Source organism: Protopterus annectens, chromosome 14.part0, assembly GCF_019279795.1.
Source record: "Protopterus annectens isolate FY-2018-M chromosome 14.part0, PAN1.0, whole genome shotgun sequence".
Taxonomy (NCBI): domain Eukaryota; kingdom Metazoa; phylum Chordata; order Ceratodontiformes; family Protopteridae; genus Protopterus; species Protopterus annectens.
The window spans coordinates 187465962-187482075 of NC_056748.1; positions in this window are offsets into that span (position 1 = coordinate 187465962).

Sequence of the window (16114 nt, forward strand, 5' to 3'; positions counted from 1 at the left end):
GTGGGACCACAGTTGCCGTACGCCATTTTTTGGGTATGTATCCTGTAGTAAGGCTAAGATTAAACAGCAGCCTTATGTGTGGGTTTAGTTCCTCATTGAGTTCGTGTAGCACACAGCCGGGGACACCGTGCGGCCCCATTGATGCTGTGTTTTTGCTTTAGAGAGAGCAGCTCTCACCTGGGCATCTGAGATGTTTGGGAGGCTAGACTCTGGTGGGATAGATATTTCTCCTTTTGGGGGGGGGGGAGAAATTTGCACTGAACCTGTCTGCCAGTATGTTGGCAATGTCTGTGGGTTCAGTGATTTTTATCATTTTGGACTAATTCTGAGCATATCTGGGAGTTTCCACCCAGGTTTCTAACATAGCTAAAGAAGGCCTTATGATTGTCTTTTGTGTCATTAGCAATTTTTCTCTCAAAGTTGGACTTGGATGATTTTATGAGTGATCGTAGTTTTTTGCTAGTATTGATCAGAGATGCCTTCCCTTTTAGGGATTTTGCTCTGTCATGTAGTAGCTTTCTCCTCTTGTTGTAGAGTTTGTTTATAGCTGGGGTCCACCAGACCGGGCGCCTGCCTTTGGTGGAAAGGGTCTTGATTTTATTAGGGATTGCTTGATCCATACATTCCTGGAGGTGCTCGTAGAAGGCATTTGTAAGGGTTTCAGCAGTGTGGGTTGTGGTTTCCACTGGCTGGGGCGCGTTGAAGGATACCACTCCAGTCTTAAGAAGTGTGACGTTTGCTTTTGAGAAGTTCTTCACTGTGGTCTTTTTGCTGGGGTGCGGGCGGGATGTGGATCTCCAATGAGATTAATTTATGGTCTGATCTCACCAATGAGGGATATACTTCGGTGTGGAGCATTTTGTCCCCATGTTTGTGATGATCAGGTCTAGTATATTTTCTCCTCTTGTGGGAATGGTGACTAGTTGTTCCATAGCATTTGAGTTTATGAACTCCAGGAACCTTTGGGCTAGGGTGTTGGGGCTTGAGTAATGTTCCCAGTCTATGTTTGGGTAGTTGAAGTCACCCAATATGATGGTGTTTGGAGAGACATTCATACTCTCCAGTGTCTTCAGGAAGGCTGTGTGGGTTTCCTGAGTTTGAGAAGGTGGTCTGTAGCATGCTACAAACTGTAGGGTAGTTTTACCTATGGTTAATTGCACCTGGATGGTCTCCGATGCTTTGTGCTTTGCCACTAACCTGGAGGTGTGGGTATCCTTTATGAATATGGATATTCCCCTTCCTTTTGTGGTTCGGTCTGGATTTTGGGGCAGGAACGCATGATATGAGGTATAACCTGATAGTGCTGGGGTGCTCTCAGGAGCCTTGAACCAGGTTTCAGTCACAGCACAGACATCGATGTTCTCCATACTGAGGAGGGCTTCGAGGGCGTGCATCTTGAGGGCATCAAAACCCCTACTTCTAAATTCCTCTACCATGGTCTCTATCTGCTCTTCACATTTATTCTCATCAGTATTAAGGCTACTCACCCTCATAAACTGACTCTTAACTATATTCCTAAAGATATGTTTAGGGTGCATACTCCTAGCATGAGTATATTTGTTAACCTGAACCACCTTCCTATAGACTGAAGTTTGCAATGTATTAGATTCCCTATACAATTGCATATCAAGATATGAAATACTTTCATAGGAATAGTCCATCTTAAACTTAAGGAATTCTGTTGTACTAAATATTCAACAAACCTAACCAGGTCCTGCTCACTCCCTTTCCAAATCATAAAGCAGCCATCTACAAAACACTGATAGAATAAAACATTTTCTTTAAAATGATTTTGTGAGGTGTTAATATATTCACACTCCCATTACGAACATAAAAAGAGAACTATGCTATAAGGATTTTAATGTTAATCAAGCAACTTCCTTGATAAAGAAAAGTGGTACATTTCCCTGCAATAATTGCAGTTGTTGCAATAACATTTGCAGTAATATACAATTTCAGTATAAGGTGAAATGGCTGATGACCTACCATTCCTACACCATGGCTGATACTGCAGAAAAAAATGAACATAAATAGGGAGAAACAAAAAAAATAACATAGTAAAAAGAAGACAACAGAAAGATAACAGACTACAAATAACTATGGTCAGTATGATGTATACATTTTAAGACAAATGGATAGCAGGGCAATGTGTTACATAAACACCTGGGAAGGTCCCTCAGGGGAAAACACTGGGGGCTATGACCGATTGTGACCTTGTCACTGCTTTATAGGACACTGACACAGGTTATGGATGGTAACTAATATGTCAGCGAGTGAATGTGTGTGTGTGTGTGTGTGTGTGTGTGTGTGTGTGTGTGTGTGTGTGTGTGTGTGTGTGTATGAGTGAGTGTATGAGTGTGTGTGTATGTGTGTTCCATAAGCAACAAAGAAGGAAATAACCAAAGTGAACAAAATAAATGCTCAACTATGTGAAAAAAAAGTGCATGTGGAGTTGCCAGAGAGTTTGACAAATGCAGGGATGTATGTCATGGGTTCTCACACCACCACAAATAACATACTTAAAGCTAACAATAGGAATAGGCAATGGACAGATAATTACTGCTGTAATAGTCCAAATGAAAAATAAGCCTCACTGTAGTGGTATACAGCTTTATGCCAGTTGTCAGACCCATAATAGGCCTGGAGTAAATGGCAAAGTGGCGGACAGTGGGATGATTTGAAATGCATTGTGAAATGACAGTCCAACTCCTGTCTGTGTACATTTAACCCCCAGTTACTTATTGTCAAACCTGTCTCCATCCCCAGGGAAACAGAACATGTAAGCTAAGATACACAACAAAGCTATAGCTGATGTACAAAAGCATTATCCTAATTTACAGGAAGTATCCAGTGTTCATTACATTACATGTAATGTGAATGAATGTCCAAAAGTGAAACCTGGATCCAGTAAAGGTTAATCTATAATTCCCTGCTGACTGTCGGAAATTCTGAAGTGTGCTGAGCATAGACAGCCTCTGATGTTTTTTAAATGCAATTTCTAGGCACTTAGTGCATTAATTAAGTTAATGAACCTTTTTGAACAAATGTTTCTGTATTAAACTTTTTTTGTGATATGCACATGACTAAGGCTGCACTACAAGGCTTGTCCTAGTTTGTGCAATGGCATGGGTGTGTGCAAAGTGTGTTGTACATGTATGGATGGGTCAGTTATCTCAGAGCCCCCTGCCCTCTTTAGTAATGGGTGCTAACCCTAATCCTTATGCTACCCCTTCCCTCAACCCTAACTCTCCCCCTTACCTTCATAAAAACCTTCCCATAACACTGCCACTGTTCAGACAAATTTGAGGCTAATGTTTTGGGGGATTTTAGTGTTAATATACTGAGACAAAATAGGTTTTCTTTCTTGATATTATTTCATTCAATATTTTTCATTTTCGGTATTGTGTATCTTTGAGCTGTTTTGTCTGTGTTCTCAATTCAACATTTAATTAGTTCAATTATACACAATAGAACCATATATATATATATATATATATATATATATATATATATATATATATATATATGCTGTAATACTGTAGCACCATGGCATATCATGTTAACTAAGTGTACAATGTCACAAATGTACTGTGATCTTTTAAATGGCTGAAGTTTCAAAAAGCACTGAGAGTGGCAGGGGCTCCCAGATGATGCTGTAAGGAATCAAACATATTTCTGTGTTTTATGCACATAGGCTACTGACAGTGCCTGCTTTCAAACTCTGATATGAGTCCCATGTGAAGGTGGATTGCTGACATAGCCTTGCTGGGGCAGTAACTGCTGCTACTGGCATCAAGTGCCTTGGTGAGTATTACAGACACCCCTACAGTGAAGAGGACCTTCTGTGCTAGTGGGAAGGGGAGAGCAGAGAAAGCACTCCTGAGACGTACAAAAATGATGTTTTACTGTATTTTATGGTATTTTACTCATAAATACAAGGCCTATTGCAGGATATATTATCACTGCCATTCATTTCTGGTACTGTTTTACAGCTGCTGACCATACAGAGGAGAACCAGCTCATTGGAGAGATATGAGCCTCTCTTCAGATGGAAGGGTAAGTAGAGCATTTTACCTTATAATTGTACTGTGGTAATTATAACATCCATGGGGACATTACTTAGTACTGCTGGACAAACCTTCTCTGATAATGCTGGCAGGAGACCTAGGATGTATGCAGGATATATTAGTTCCTTCCATGCATTCACGTTGGCAAACACATAAGTGGCATAGAATGCCAGTACATCACACCTAATGTAATGTAGTACCACACATCCAAGGCTGTTGACACACTAACATGTGGAAAGAATTGCCACAGCTCTGGTGGTGCTACAAGTTGCATACACACATCTCTCCAGATTTGCCATGCATTACCCCCCACAAAATGCTCATGCCATTTATAAGTGGCATACTCGTGGCATTCTGCCGTTATGGGTGCTCTGTCCTGCAGTGCACACCAGCTTACTCACAGTACTTGTCCAGGATATGCTGACAGCTGCCTCTGTTATCAGCACTGCAATGCCTGTAGATTGCTTTGACATAATGCACATGTTGACCTGCATAGCTGGTACTAGTACCTATGCCCACATACCCCTTCCTTGTTCACATTACTCATGACATGCCTATATGGACACACTCCCACAATTATCCATGGCCTCTAATATACAGCAGCACATTACTAGAACTACTGTCACGCATAAGTCCCGGGGGGGGGGGGGCATTGGTAATATCAAACCTTTGTATCCATGTCTTCTAATAGGAATATGTGTTATTCTTTCTCATCATTATGCTGCATGGCATCTTTACCTATAAAGCAGATGTCTTTTGTTCACTAGCTGCCAGCATACATGACAGTCAGGCACAGACATGATCATTTTTTTTTTCACTTTTTCATGCTAGCCTTCCTTTATATATTTTTTTGCAGTTTGTTGTTTTATTTTTCTCCATTTGTGTTATTGTTTTATGCAGTGTCAGCCACACTGTGCCTGTGTTATAACAGTGGTCTCTGAGCCATCTTTCTCTCCTGCCCTCTCCTGCTGGATCTCCATCTGCCTCCAGTTCTGCCTCCTCCTCCTTAAATGATGTAGGTCATGTGGTAATGGGGGTGACTGGGAAGATTTTTTGATTGCCACAGGAGGTAGATAACTGTGTTGTCACACACTTTGATGGCACTACCAATAGGTCCCATTATGTTACCCGGCAGAGGTTAGTAGAGATGCTGATGGAGTTGTTAGTCTGGTATCTTGACACCTGCATTGGTCTCTTGGAGAAAATCCTCATGTGGTTAGCAGAGTCACACCCCTGCCTGCTGCTGCCCAGTGTGCCATTTGAGCAGGGGCCAGCACAAAGAGCAGTTGTGGACGGGATGGATTTGTGCATGGATCATGCCCAAGGCAGCATGAATGGGAGCTGGGACCCCACCCTACCCCCAGTGATGGTGTTGTTCTTCCTTGTCTGTCACAGCTCTTCCCTTTTTGTTGTCCAATCCACCCCATTAACAGCTGTCCTCCCTCTGTCTGTGTATGTCTGTTGACTGTACTCCCCCCAATGTGTCAGCATCTCCTGTTGTTCTTTGTCTGTATATTGTGTTATTTGCCTGCCCTGCTTCCATCTGTATATAGTAGAGAGTCAATTATCCATACGTCGATTATCCGAAACATCAATTATCTGAGCACAGCCTTCCAAAGTTTTCAGGTAGGAAAAATCATAAAGTCTAAATATCTAAACATTCTGCATATTTGCTTGTGCATGTTTTTTGAGCTAGTAGCCCTTTCATGTGCAAAAAATATTTTTTATCGTCCAGTGGAAATGCTTAATGGTTGAAAAGTGTATACCCTGCATGCAGAAAAAATAAGATTTTAGAAGTTTTTAATCCGGTTCAGTTATATGTTTGATTATCCGAACTACCCTAGGTCCCGGTTAGTTCAGATAATCGACTCTCTGCTGTATAGTTTTTCCTTCCTGTATCTTCACCTTGCATTCTTTCTTGAAAAATGAATGAATGAAGGAATAAATAAATAAAGGGCACCCCCCAAAAAAAAAAAAGAGTACACCGTTCCTGGTTATCCCATCCTTCACTGTGTCCTTCTGTATGTTTTTTCTGCTTGTGCTCCTCTCTCTGACTCTCCGAATGTTTTTTCCACTTGTTCTCCCCCCTTTCTGACTCTCCCATACTCCCAGTTTCTCCCAATTTAAATAACTAAAACTGGTTGGAACCTTGTTGGAGGCAGAAGTGTATAAAGAGTGGGACAAAGGGGGCAGCCATCCTGGGTGCAAAGTGTTGGGGGTGTGTTCTGGCAGTGTTGCTCCTGCATTTTGTGTTTTTTTTTTGTACCAACATTTCTGAAAGTTACTTCACCACTTCATGTGTTCAAAGCTGCAGCAAGCCACAACAAGCCAATATCAGTTATAAGGATGATGCAGTTATAAAGTTAACAGATGTAACAATATTCCTGGAAGCCAGTGGTTATCATCCTCTCATGTAATACACAATGTCTCTGCTTCTTCACAATTTTAAGATTAAAGGAACACAAACTCAGATTCTTTGCTAGAGAAGTTTGTTTACATTTTAGTACTGTGTAAGTCATACTCACCTAGAGACAAGGTTTTCGAAGAGCCTTGTTAACATACCGCTGGTCAGATTACACAAACTCTCAGCGCTGGTGGGTTATTCTAGGAAGTGTTAAGAGTTTACAGTTGGTCCTTTTGTATTTTCCTTCCCCCACCAATAGGCTATTAGATTAGTCCAAAGAGTAAAAAACAACCGCACAGCTGGGATGAAGTTGTTACACCAGTACGTAAAAGACAAAATCAGAATAAAAACTGAGTGACTACAAACATAGCTATGTAAAATGCACCAAAAAGCTTTTATTGTAACTTAGTAAGCACTTTCACATTGGCCTCAATGCTTCATCAGACATTAAAAATATACAAACTGACACTCTCTATTAAATCCAAATAAATCAGAGACTGAGTCCAATTATGGCATAATAACATGTTCTCCAATCAGCTATACAAACTCTAACAGCAAATTAAGCAGTATGTTATCTACCAATATGTATTAAAAAATAAAGCAACTATAATTTCTAATATAACCTAAATATAAAAAAATCTACTTATCTACTTGTCAGCTTGTACTAACAGTAGATATGTGCTTTGTCATGCTAGAATATACAAGTCCAAAACCATTAAATATAGTTCTTTGAGACTTAAAAAAGGACCATCAGATCAATTGATTGCCAGGATTGCATAATGAAATGACTGGATTAATATTTAATGTATTGTATATACTTGCTTCATTTAGCTCTCTACATAAAGAAAACATTTAAATGCTATAAGTTCCTGTCTGTTGCATTTAGAATTGCTAGATGTTTCCAACATCCAAAATTCAATGCTTACAAGTGGCTATAACAAAAAACAGTGCAGTCAGTTTCTTCAGCATAGCACAACATTCGTCCCTTTGCACAAAGGTGGTGCCAATACTGACCCTGGAAACTATCGCCCCATTAGCTTGACAAGTCTGATCTGTAAGGCCACAGAATGTATTATTATTGACCTCATAAACAAGGACATAGGCAATCTCCAAGCACTTGACTCCGCCCAGTTTGGATTTGTCAAGGACAGATCTTGCCTGTTGAACCTGGCTGACATTTTTGAGATTGTCATCAATGCACTGGATGAGGGAAAGTCAGTACATACAGCTTACCTTGACTTGGCCAAAGCCTTTGACACAATCCCCCACATGGGCATCATCAAAAAGATAACACAACTTGGCGTAAATCCCTAGCTCATCAGGTGGGTAACCAACTGTCTCACTGATAGGACCCACAAGGTCAAAATATCTGCCACCACCTCCAGCAGTCGACCTGTCACTAGTGGTGTCCCCCAGGGATCTCTTGTGGGACCTCTGTTGTTTGGCATCTACTTCTCAGAGGTCCAGGCAAAAACAAAAGGCCTGTGGCTGTCCAAGTTTGCAGGTGACTAAGTTGGGTGTTGTCATTGACTCCCCAAATGATGTTAACATACTACAAGAGGGTCTCACAGCAACAAATGACTGGTGCCAAATTTATAGCCTTAAGTTAAATGCAAAAAAAATGTTGTATCATACCATTTGGCAAAAACACGACCCCTACTGATTACTACATTAATGGCAACCCCCTAAGCACACATGGTAAGAGACTTGGGTATACAAGTTGACAACAATCTCACATTTGACCATCATGTTGCGGGCAGTGGTCAGAAAAACCTTTTACTTGGTTCACCTTATAAGTAAAGGGATTGTATCCAGAAAAAAGGAGGTTATTACCTCTCTGTACTCCTCTCTCATTAGGCCAATGATTGAGTACAATGCCCCATTAGGTATGTACCTCTCCAGACACCTGCATCAACTGGAAAGGCCACCAAAATACCTCACAAATAGAATCCATGGCCTCCAACACCTTTCCTATATGGACAGGCTCAAATCACTATCACGCTACTCTGTATAATACAGAGTGCTCAGAGGTGATCTGTGTCTCGCCTACAAGGCAATCTCAGACCATGCTCTACTAGAGATGCTCCATATCTGTAAGTCTAACTCCTCGCATAGTACCGGATCGAAAGGCTTAAATCTAATATGTGACAGTAACAAAACCTACTGGAGAGACAGTTTTGTCTCCCAGAGGCTGCCCCATCTCTGGAATAGACTCCCCATACACATCAAGTAAAGTATGTCGCTCACCCTCTTCAAGCGCAACCTTGGTAAGTGGATGGGTAAACACAAATTGGTCCCTGGGTTTCCACCTGTGTCCTTCATTGACAGGGGTGTCAGGTGCTGATTTGGGTTTCTTGTTTTGGGAATAAACTCTTGGCTAGGCTTGTAAGGGCCCCAGAGCCATTAGCCTAGTAATCTCCTATGATCCTTTGCAGTAATGTTGCTTATTAGTCACTTCAACCCCTTGGCTTAGTAAAGATACCAAAACACTCATGCAACAAAGGGACAAGACCTGTAAACTCCACCATCATAATATGCACCCTGACACCCTTATTAAATATAAACAACTCCACAACTTAGCCAAAAAACATATCATACAAGACAAAAAAGCATACTATATCAAACTCCAGTCTAACCACTCATCTAACCCCAAACAATTCTAGAAATCCATCAACTCACTTCTCAACCCAGGCACCAAAAACAACCCTTGCCCTGACACTAGTAAAGCTGACCCAGAAATGGCTACTCTGTTCAACACCTTCTTTACTAACTCTATAGCAGAACTCACTAAAACATTACCAAACAAGAACACCTCCCTCCAAATCAAACCCTCTGCCCAACCTTCCAACCCAAACTCACCTCCTATGTTCCACCTCAAATCCATCCCCACCTCATATATAAAAAAAAACTTCTCTCTAAGCATAAGCCTTGCTCCAATGCCCCTGACAATATCCCCTCACTCTTTTTAAGAATTGCAGCAGACAGCATCGCCATCCCCATTAGCATACTCATCAACAGATCCATACAAGAATCATATGTCCCCAAACTGTGGCGTGCAGCCTTTATCCTACCCCTCCATAAAGGAGGCAAAAATAATAACATTTACAACTTCTGACCCATAGCGATTCTCTCCCCTATTTCAAAAATTCTTGAGAAATGCATCCACTTCCAGCTCATGCCATTCATTACACATAACCAACTCCTCACCCCAACACAACATGTGTTCCGTCCTGGTCATAGCACAATAACAGCTCTTCTCTCTTTTCTAGACATCATAAACGATGGCCGTGACTCTGGAGAACTTGTATCCACAGTCCTCCTTGACCTCTCCAAGGCTTTCGACACAGTCTCTCATATCCACCTTCTTCACCACCTTTCCAATCTTAATCTGTCACAAAACATCATTACCTGGTTCAGCAGCTACCTCTCTGACAGATCTCAGGCAGTAAAATGGAAGACTGGCACCTCAGCCTTCCTTCCCACCCCAATCAGTGTACCCCAAGGATCCTTTCTTGGCCCTATGCTCTTCAATATCTTCATTAATGACTTCCATGCAGCCATTCTTAGCACTAAGATAGTACAATATGCAGATGATGCTACTTTAGTTTGCTCTGCATCAAAACTCCCTAAGCTCCAAACAAAAACTCAGACTGCCTTCTCAACTACTGAGAACTGGATGCTTCAAAATCACCTCTCTTTGAATGCCAACAAATCAAAGATCCTTCTATTCTCTCCCTCAAAATCTATCCACCTAGACAAAACCTCTTTCAAGATTATAAGCCTTGCTAACTCCACTATAGAAGTTGTTCCTTTTGCTAAACTTCTTGGAGTTACTATTGACGATTACCTAAAATTCGATACCCATATTCAGCTAAATATAAAGAAAACCCATCAGAAACTTGGCATGCTATACAGAAACTCCCACTTCCTCTCCTCCTCAACAAGATAGACCCTCACCACTACCTTCTTAGTACCTTCACTAATGTTTGGTGCTCCCCTACTAACCAACCTATCTTCCTCCATCTCTTCTAAACTAGAATCCTGTTAAAATAAAATCTCAAAGTTCGCCACCACTTCCAAATACTCCACTCACCACTGTAAACCTCTCCACCAGCTGCAATGGCTAGAACTCCCAAACTACCTTGACTACCTCCAACTCATCACCACTAACAAGCTTATTTTCAAACCAACTATATGCCCAGCACTAACAAACATCTTAACATTATATACCCCAAACAGAACTCTAAGATCTACCCACCAAAATTGAATCTCTGTTTATAAACCAAACTGTCCCGCTGGTCAGCTTCTCCTATCCTTTTCCGTTGCCAAAAAATGGAATTCTCTCCCTCCATCTCTAAGAATTTCTGAGGACTCTGAACACTTCAAAACCCAGCTGCATTCTTACCTCTCCCAAAAATGGAAATGCAATTGCACTCTACCTACCTAGCCTGTTTAATACATAAATGCTTTATAATACACAAAGTTTGTTCTTCCTTTCACACTATTGATTAACCCTATGTACTGCCTTCATGCTAATGCTACCTCTATACCACTCTCAGAGGGTTTAAACCTCTGTATTAATTTAACTCATGCTAATATTCATGCATAAAGAACTCATCCGTGCTAATGTTACTTCTATATCATTCTCAGATGATATAAACCTCTGTATTAATTTAACCTTGTACTACTGTTCTCAACCACTAAACATGTAAAGATGCTTTACATCCTTCTCCAAGCTGCTGTTATAACTTTTGTTTACTTTTTGCTATTTTGTATGTAAAATTTGCTTAGTTTGTTTCTGTTTCCATTATGTATTGTACTTCATATTATGGAGCTTGTACTATGTATTATTGGAGCTTTTCTCCCCGGGCCTCCACCGAAAATGGGCTCTTTGAGCCCAGTGGACCTCCCCAGTCATCAAACTGGAAATAAATTAATAAATAAATAAATAAATAGTGCATGTACTCATGCAGACATACATTTATAATCGGTTTCCCTCACTTCAAGGGCTGCATTGCTTTGGACAATTGCATCTTCCAAACAAATGCATTGAGGTGCAAATGCCCTAATGTATTAGAAGAATAAAATCTTATAATGTTTCATTACAAAATGTCAGATGACTTTGAAACTGAATCTGTATTACAAGTATCTTCCAGTTAGTTGTCGCCCTTCAGGAATCACACAGGAACTGTCTGTATAATACTGATTCCAACCAACTGAATTTATTTTCTTTAATCTTCCTGCATTGTAGTAAAATGTTTGGAGCTTTCACTCCTTTCCTGAATATTTGACTGCAGTAGAAATACACTGATTGCAATTTGAAAGTTGAGGCAACTGTAGTCTGTATATTTCCCCATACTTCCTATGTATGTGCATAAGTATGCAAGCATGCAATATATAATCTAAGTTCATATTCATGTGGTTGTAAAACCACAGCCTTGCTATGTCTTACTTATTAGCTTACAATTCAAGGCATTCTTGAATGTCTGTCAAATCTGTATATGCTGGATATGTGATAATGCGTGTATTTTGCTAAAACTATGTATGCAGTGCACATAATTGTTTTAGTGGTGTACTTCACTGTTAGTATTGGAATTCTCATAATTTTTCTCTAAAAGGTTTCTGTTGTGACTGAGATGGCTGTGTTGACTAGACCACTTATCTCCTTATCAAGATGGAAATACCTAATTTAAAGAAATGCGTATGCCATTATATGTTTACGATAAGTATTGTTTTGCTGTTTAAAATGTATTTGCTGTATATATTTGTTTTGTACAGAGCCACATGTATTTGTGTGTGTGGGTATGTATGTGTATATATGTATGTATGTATGTGTGTGTGTGTGTGTGTGTGTATATATATATATATATAAAAACATATGTCTATATAAAATATTTTGTATTTGTGTGTGTTTGTGCTTATGTATATAGATGTAAACACACCTATATGTGCATTGATAGATGTATACATATATACATGCACACACTCATACACTGGCATGTAGGAGGTATTCTGACTAAGTTGATGGTATAGCTGCACCTAACAGCATCCATGTCTCTGACCTTTTATTGCTAGTTTTACAAGTAACAATCCTTTTCATTTGTTATATGCCACTTGACAAGACTATTAAAACTGTGACTCAAGTAACAGTATTCTTGCCTTCAGTCATCTAAATTTTTAGAGATGTTAATCTTACGTCATTGTGTTTTGGCACACTTTCAGACTGCATTTTCAGGGTAACTGTTGAAATATCACTAAGAATTTGGTGGTGGGGGGGTTACTTTAGAGGAAGCAAGCAAAGTAGCAGGTGGCCAAGAGTAATTACATGTAGACATCTGTTTGCTGTTACAGAGCTGGAGTTCTTCCTGGATATACAAACAGATGGCAAACAAGGTAACTCCAACAAAGATTGGACAACTCATGTATAGTTCAGGCAAGGAACAGTCAGCCAAAAGGGTGAGGTGAAGAATAATTGGACATTTTACATTGTCACTTTCACAGTGGCTCAGTTCAAGAGTGGCACTGGAAACAGCACCAGTACCAGTGTGGGTACAAATTAATTCATAGTATCGGTGGACATATGAGAATAACAGCTAATAAACAACACCCTCAGTACAGGTAATAAGGTGGCTTTAAAAGGGTACTAAAGCAGTTTAGCGACACTAGGAAGGTGCAAGGTTGTCAGATTGCATTGCTCATAGCAGTAAAATATTTGGAGGGCACACATCCTGCTAATGCTAAAGGCTGATTAAAATAAGCTGAAGGCAGCATTACATCTAGCAAGCTATCAGCAACCAGCACAAAGCCATGGGGTGGCAGTGTGAGCCTTATGGGACAAACTCCAAAAGGTATGTCATCAGTAATAGAAGACAGTGTTTTTCATAGCCTCCTGTTTATCAGCCCTATGTGGAGCATTTAGTTGGTCAGAATAGGAATATTCTATTGATAAATAGGAGGACTCTATGACTGATCAAGAGAAGAAGAGCCAATGGCTGGCTCCAGCCTTATGGTCATTAGAATGGAATGTAGTACAAATCCTGGAACACTAGTCAAAGTCAAAAGTCAAAGTAAACATTATTGTCATTCAGAATCACACAAGTGCAAAAACAGAATGAAATTCCATATCTCTGGACCATACCTCCCAACCATACCAAATAACTCGGTTTTTACTGAGTTTTGGGGTCCAAATAATGGGGTGCCATGATTCCTGAGTGGCACCCCTTCATTTCCGAGTTTTTCTCAGCTTTTTAAATTTTTTTTTTTTGCTTCTTGAGCTGACGTCATCACGTGCGTGATGACGTCAGCTCTGTTGGGGCTACCAGCCTTTCAGAATTGAGCTCAAGGGCTCACATGCACACTATGGATGGTATAAATCCCTGTGTCACAAGATGGGTTGCCAACTGGCTCACTGACAGAACTCACACTGTGAAAGTAGCAGACTCCAAATCTGACTTCAAACCAGTGACAAGTGAAGTACCACAGGGTCCAGTCCTGGGTCCTCTCCTGTTTGGTATCTACTTCCCTGAAGTACAGGGTAACACAGAAGGTCTTTGGCTAATGAAGTTCGCAGATGACTGCAAACTAGGAACCATAATTCAAACTCCTAACGATGTGGACATCCTACAAAAGGGCCTCACTGAGACAGATACCTGGTGTCAAAGCCATGGCCTCAAGCTCAATGCCAAAAAGTGCATTGTCATCCCCTTTGGTAAAAACTCTGTACCAATGAACTACAACATAGGCGGTAGTATACTTAACACTGAAAGTGTGATAAGAGACCTTGGGACACAGGTGGACAGTAGTCTCTCCTTTGATAATCACATCACCACAGTAGTCAGGAAATCCTTCTACATGGCACACCTCATCACAAAAGGTTTCTCATCCAGAAAAAAAGAGGTCATTGTTCCCCTCTACTCATCACTCATTAGACCCATTATAGAGTACAATGCCCCTTTTGGTATGTACCTCACAAGACATCTACAACAACTGAAAAGGCTGCAGAAATACCTCACAAAGTGGATTATGGCCTCAAACAGATGCCCTACGCAGACCATCTCAAAAAACTCCAGCTTTACTCCATCGCATATCGCCTACTCAGAGGTGATCTCTGCCTAACATACAAAGCTATGTCAAACCCAGAGCTGTTGGACATGCTCCACTTAAAGAAATCCCAATCCCTCCGAGCTACATGCTCTAGGGACCTAAACATTGTCACCACAATAAACAGGACATGCCGGAGGGATAGATTCCTGTCCCAGAGACTTCCCATACTCTGGAATAAACTACCTATCTATATCAAACATAGCTCCTCATTAGCACTCTTCAAGAAAAATCTTGATGATTGGATGGGAAATAGGAAATTCACCCTGGTGATCACCTCTGTGGCTCTGCTCGACAGTGGCACAGAAAAATAAGTTTCTTGGGTGGCAAAAGCCAGGGTACCTTTTTGGCTGGGCTTGTATAGGCCCCAGGGCTGATAGCCTAGTACCTACCCATGAACCTATGTAGGTATTTCGGCTGTTCAAATGAAGAGCGGGAACCATTTTGTATCTTTTGGCTGCACTTATGAGCCGTTAGACTGCTGCATTACTTCCCACTTCAATTACGGATTTATTCTGGCTGGCTGACTTATTATCTTGTGGTGAACAGAAAGGACTGCTGCAATAATTTCCAATTTTGGCTACATTTATCTTGCGAGATGAATGGTAGGATTGTGCTTCTGCACTCAATTTTAGTTTTTCTGGCTGGTTATTATCTTGATTGAACTCAAATGCGAGACAAATGGGTAGGATTATGCACAGAAAGGATTGCTGCATTTATCTTGCCTTTAGTTTTGACTGCTGCAGTTATCTTGCTTTTAGTTTTGACTGCACTCAATGTTAGGTTTCCTGTCTGGCTATTAACTTGATTGCACCGTTCTGCACTCAGGTTTAGTTTTTCTGGCTGATTATTGACTGCATTACTATTTCAGGAAGGTGTGTGTGTGTGTGTGTGTGTGTGTGTGTGTGTGTGTGTGTGTGTGTGTGTGTGTGTGTCTGTCTGTCTGTGTGTGTGTGTGTGTGTGTGTGTGTGTGTGTGTGTGTGTGTGTGTGTGTGTGTGTGTGTGTGTGTGTGTGCATCTGTGAGTATGTGTGTGTGTGTGTGTGTGTGTGTGTGTGTGTTTGTGTGCATCTGTGAGTATGTCTGTGAGTGTGTCTGTGTGTCTGTCTGTGTGTATGTCTGTGTGTGTGCCTGTCTGTGAAAATACCCTGATTCTAATACACCTGGTGGTTAGAGGTACTCAGGCCCAAACCCTGTACCTTGAGTACAAGGTAAAAAGAGCCTAAAGTCCACAACCACCACCATTTGTGAATTTATGCCTCATATTTTTTATCTGTTCCTCATAAAATCTGTGGTTTTCAGGATTTTTGTGGCAAATCACTAAAGGGTCGAATTCACTAAATAATGACAGGCATTTGAATTTCAGAGTTCATATTCTTCAGAAAATAAATGGTAACACAAAACCTTTTATTCTAGCTATTTTCTAAGTTTATAAGATCAGTATTTGAAATGTGCCCCTATTTTGTGGCTGTATTCCCCCATTATTGGCTTTGTCCATGTTTTTTGTGCTATGACATTGAGAGCTATGGTGAGACATGAGAAC